The 5,881-nt window shown below is 36.3% G+C and overlaps 1 pseudogene; it reads left to right on the top strand.

Moving 5' to 3' along the window:
- On the top strand, positions 1–936 carry LOC102012739 (annotated as a pseudogene).
- Positions 937–5,881: the final 4,945 nt, after the last annotated feature.

The raw sequence follows: 5,881 nt of genomic DNA, 5'->3' as shown, positions 1-5,881 counted from the left end.
ATGGGAAATTATACCAGAGTGACAGTGTTCATCTTGGCAGGCTTAACTGATCACCCTGAATTAAGAGTTGTGGTATTTACCTTCCTGCTTCTTACCTATTTTCTCAGCATCACAGGCAATCTCACAGTTATCACACTCACCCTGGTGGACGTTCACCTAAAGACTCCCATGTATTTTTTCCTTCGGAATTTTTCTTTCTTAGATTTCCTATACTACCACATGCATCCCTAAGTTGCTAGTTACCATGGCAACTGGGGACAAAACTATTTCCTATGACAGTTGTGCTACTCAAGTGTTTTTTGCCTTCCTACTTGGAGCATCAGAGTTTTACTTGCTGGCACCCATGTCCTATGACCGCTGTGTGGTCATCTGCAAGCCCCTGCATTACACAACCATCATGAGCAGCAAAATCTGCACAGGGCTTGTCCTCAGTTGCTGGCTTGCTGGCTTTTTTGTCATCTTTCCACCACTGCTCTTAGGCCTAAATCTTGAATTCTGTGCCTCCAACATTGTGGATCATTTCTTCTGTGACACCACTCCCCTCCTGCAGATCTCCTGCACAGACACTCACCTCCTGGAGATGATGGGTTCGTCTCAGCTTTAGTGACGCTCTTGGTCACACTGTTAATGGTGATCATATCCTACGCATTTATTGCCCTAACAATTTTCCAAATCCCTTCAATGAGTCAGAGGACAAAGGCGTTTTCCACATGTTCTTCTCACATGATCGTCATATCCCTTTCCTATGGCAGCTGCATCTTCATGTATGTGAAACCATCAGTCAAACAGAGAATATCTATTTCCAAAGGAATTTCAGTTCTCAATATCTCAGTGGCTCCACTTTTGAACTCTTTTATCTACACCTTGGGGAACCAACAAGTGAAAAGAGCCTTTGTTAATATGATACATAAGGTTGTCAGTTTCTCAAGCAAGTGAATAATGGAGAGAAACCATTCCTCTTTCCTTACCTGCTAATGAGGCTGAGACCAGTAGCTAAAGTGAAACTATACAAAAGAGCAGTGTTCCAGATGTTACCAGCTCTTTTGTTTGGTGGGAGTTTTGTCAAGGACCTCGCGAGTCTTGCACAGAGCTTGATGTGTTATAAAATAATAGAACATATATTAGATTACCCAAAAAGCAGATCTCTGCCTTCAAATGAAAAGTAAGTGTGCCAACGTCTTTCAGTTCTAACTCCAACATGTAACGGTTAAAAGTGGTTACTTCTGTGTTTATTATGAGAAAGCTTCAGAAAACTGAAATCAATGACTTGTTTTCTCTCTAAGAAAACTGAGACTACCAGACAAAAGTACCCTCCTGAAAAATGTAGAGAAGACATCCAGAAAGTCTTAGTTAAGATCTGCTTACCTGTAATAGAAGCTGTTGCAGCAATAGCATAATATGAGTATTTAAAAACTGATTTTGATAGTTCCTGGCATAGAAATCAAGAAACTCCCTAAAGTTTAAAATAGCCTCAACATTTTTATGGAATTTATCTCAAGGAAATACAAACAATTTTCGTGTGAATATTGGAGAAATACCTCCTTATGACTTACGTATGTACTGTAGTCATCATGAAGAACCCATTCTTATGGAAGAAATTTGTTGAAGCCTCTTGTCTCATTTTCAAGATAGATATTTTCCCATTCTATTGACCATTACCTACTTATCTTAGGTAACAGAACAAGGCAAAAAAGAATACAGTAAGAAAATAGATAGGGAACATTGCATCCAGAAAAGTGGCCTGGGATAGGGGAGAAAAAAATACCAATGGTGAAACTACATTCTAGGTCTCAGCCCAGGGTCACATGCCTAGTAAAAGTTGGAGACTTAATGGGAAGACTAGAAAACACTCTGCCTCGCCACTTCCTACACCTACACCAGAATAGTAGAGTGGGATTGAAGTTGAGAACAGCCATGTCATAGACTCCTTTCAATGATTTTGTTCTTATGAAACACAAACTCAAGACGTACCAATTTGCTAAAACTAGAGGAAATGGAAGATGCTCTCTCCTTATAGCTACAGTATTACTAAGCACACCTCAACCCTCAATACACACAACAAACACCCTTGTATTAAAGACCTGTTCATCTTCTCTCTATCTATGCCACTTAGCTTTCCAAAATTATCAGTTTGACAAAAACACAAAGAGAAATCCAAAGAGAGAAAGTAACAATGTAAATCAGATACAGATAAGACATAGATGTTGAAATTATTAGGTAGGGAAATTAAAGTAATTGTTATGCTAAGAGCTATAAAGTGTAAGTTGAAAGTATTGGAGAATATTGTAATTAAGGGAATGAAAATTCTAAAAGTACAAATATGCTTGAATTAAAAACATTGCATTAGTAATAAATAATGTCAGTAATAAACCCATCCCCATTATCAGGACATGGTTCATGAAAGAATCATTTGAAAATAAGTTAATATAAAATTCAAAAATACTAAAATGCAATATTAAAAACAACATTATGTAATGAATAAACACTTCAACTCCTCCTGGCTAATAACCTTCTAAAATTAATGACAGATGCCAAACAACAGATCCAGGGAACTCAGAAAACACATACTAGACTAAAGTGCAAAACCATGGAAGCTAACAAAGAAATAAAATCATACAAGGACGCATATAATGTTCAAAAGGAATGAAGTCAGCGATAAAGGCAGAATATTGAAGAGAGTCAGAAAAAACACGCTGCCACATAGAGGAACTTTCTGACTTTTGATTAGGAATCATGAAAACAAAAAGAATACAGAATAATTTTTTTAAAGTTGAAAGACAAGAGACACCAACCAAGTATTTTTTTATTCAGTGAAGAAGTTATCTCCTACCAGTGAAGGAGAAATACGTATTGTATCCATCACCTTTCTACTGTCGGGAAAAATATCTGACCCCACAGTGTAAAGGTGTGAGGGTTCCTTCTGGCTCTTGGTCTCAAGGTTTCAGTTTACGCTCAACAGGCTCCAAGGCAGAAGTGTTGTGTTGGAAGGATTTGATTGAGGAAGGTTGTTCAACAGTCAGCGATAGAGACAGATCTCAAGAAGAAGCTAGAGACCTAGTATAGGCTCTAAGTTCATACACACTCGATACATTTCCTCTGTCAAGGCCCTCCCTTTGAATAGCCCATTCATAGATGAACTGATCAATAGCTTGACTCACTGAAGAGAAGAGCCCCTCAAAATCCACACATCTCCCGTAGTATCTGTATTCAGTGAAGTCGAAAATCAAGACTAAATAGCACAAGGACTTTCTCAAAGGAACAAAGTTAAAGACTCTTCAGCACAGAGGCCTCTTAAAATATTTTTCAAGGAAAGAAAAATAGCACATGTGTAAACATGCATCTACATTAATTAAGGTACAGTAATGAAGAAGACAGAAATAAAGACAAAACTTACTAATCAATTTTTTATGTCTAATTATCTAAAAGTATCATGTGTTAAAAGAAATCATAGAAACAGTGATTGGGCAATGTAATGTACTGTTATGTCCAATGAATGACACAGCTATGGTTTGAATATCTGTTCCAAAACTTGTGCTCAAATTTGATTGCCATTTTGAAGATATTTAAAGATGGAAACTGTAAGAAGTTATTAGGCCATGAGAGGACCCCTTCCCGATTGGTCTGATGCCATTATTGCGGTACTAAGTTAGGAGGGTCTTTGTTGCAAAGTGAGCTATCTTTTGTAAATGGGGCTTTCACATGCTCCCACCTGCTTGAGAGTTTTATGATACCAGTTTCCATGTTAGGATTCAGCTAGAAGATCCTCACCAGATAGCAACATTTTGATAGTGAACTTCTGAACCACTACAATTATAAGAATTAAGTCATTTCTGCACAAATTGACCATTTTGTGGTATTGTGTTATAGTAGCAGAAATTAGGTCAAAAGACAACAATGTTACAAAGAATAGGAGAAAACAATTGGGAATATTGTGTTATAAGTTCCCATGCACTGCAGATGATATTGTACAGTGTTATTTGAACATGGTCTTTGATCAGCTGAAACTGTCCATTATATGATCTAGGACAAACACTACCACATTTTAATAAAGAGAACAATTAGAAAAGAGGCAAAATGGGATCAAATAAAATACTAAAGTGAAGCAAATGAAGGTAGGAAAATAAGAGTCCAAGACATTGGGAGGGACAGTTATCTAATTAGCCATGTACAGATCCATTTCTTCTTCTATACCTGTCTTGCTTGTACATCTGAATAAAAACTGTCAGCTTTCTGGGAATGAAATATCCTGAGAGGATATTGAGAGTTTTATGATACCAGTTTCCATGTTAGGATTCAGCTAGAAGATCCTCACCAGAGAATCTGCCTTTTAGCTCTGGACTTCTGCTTTCCTTTCCTGGGAAAGCAATATCTTGTGATAGAGAAGAAATTCCCAGGGCAGACAGGGTCATGTCCCTCTCTCCCCTGAATCAGCGTGTCAGCCCAAGCTTTGCCCAGTGTGTCAGGTGGCGACTGAGATACATGACCAAGTACAGACTGACTTTTGGAACCTCTCAGCTATTGTACAAAGTGAACAGTATGTAGCAAGACTATCCCACCTAGACTGATATCTTATGAGATTGGCTCACAGTGGATTTGAAGCTCCTCTCCAAGAAGTAGGAGTCTTATCTTTGGAACTGTAACTAGTATATCTGTCTTACAAAATTTAATTAGTAGAATATTTTTCAAACGTGGAAGATATTAATCCAAGGACACAATATTGTAAGCCATTAAAAACATGAAAGGGCTAAATACACCTATTAAAAGATAGAGTTAGAAAGGGATTTTCTAAATTATTATAGATTATTCTAAATAATAATATTAGTAAATTTTTATAAGTTGATATTACATCCTCATTAATTTTATTTTTGGAAATAATATTAAAATGTATATTTTAATTTACTTAATTTTACATATTTATGGCCTACTGTATGATATTTCAATACATATATACAATGTTTATTGACCAGATCAGTGTGATTAACATATTTGTTTCTTTCAAAAGGGTCTCTTTTGTTTGGGGGCAGTTCTCCTTTATATAACAAGACATACAGGTAAAAAATACAGAGATGGTGAAATTAATGAAAATAAAATATCTATTTCACACTAGAAAATTTGAGCACAAGAACAAATACCAGGCATAAAATGGGCATTCATTATAAAAAAGGACCAGTTCTGCAAGAAAACTCAACAATCCTAAATGTTTACTTAAAAATGGAGCATAAAGCATATTGGACAAATATGGTGTGACTGAAAAGAAAAACTTAAAAATCTACTACTTGACATACTCATTTATTTCTAGTGTAAACACAAAATGATAGGGTCCTTTGAGGCTAATTTGGAAATCTGGTACAGGACTAAATCAAGTCTTTTTACATAATCCCCAAATCACACTCCTATTTACTTACTAATTGCTTGAAAACTCAAATTTACATGATAAACTCTTCTATGTGAATGATAAGTGGCTTTATTTACAGTTACAAAATAAGGAAGCAATGAACATATGTTCTTCAATAGATGAAGGGCTCAATGTACGTGGTACATCTATAGAATGTGTACTATTGAACAATAAAAGAAACAATTATGCAGAGATATGTCATGTTAATATTATCCCCTAGTTATTGCAGACTGATCAGGCCCGCAATCTTCCAAAGGAGTGGACGGTGAAAGTTTAAACAGATGAGACATGTGAAATGATTTTAGAGCTCCGAAGTTCCAAACACCCTATCAGAATTCAAGAATCTCTGGGTTAAGACCAAGAACTTCTCTAGGCAACCTGTTTTTATTATGTTATCAAACAAAGGAGGGGAACACTAAAAAAATGCAGGAATCTGGGCAGGACTTGGGAATCCCTATAAGGACTTTTCCAAGCAATATGTTATGT

Source organism: Chinchilla lanigera, unplaced genomic scaffold (genome assembly GCF_000276665.1).
Source record: "Chinchilla lanigera isolate Chin_1 unplaced genomic scaffold, ChiLan1.0 scaffold00057, whole genome shotgun sequence".
Classification (NCBI taxonomy): domain Eukaryota; kingdom Metazoa; phylum Chordata; class Mammalia; order Rodentia; family Chinchillidae; genus Chinchilla; species Chinchilla lanigera.
This window is presented reverse-complemented; position numbering and strand designations above follow the sequence as displayed.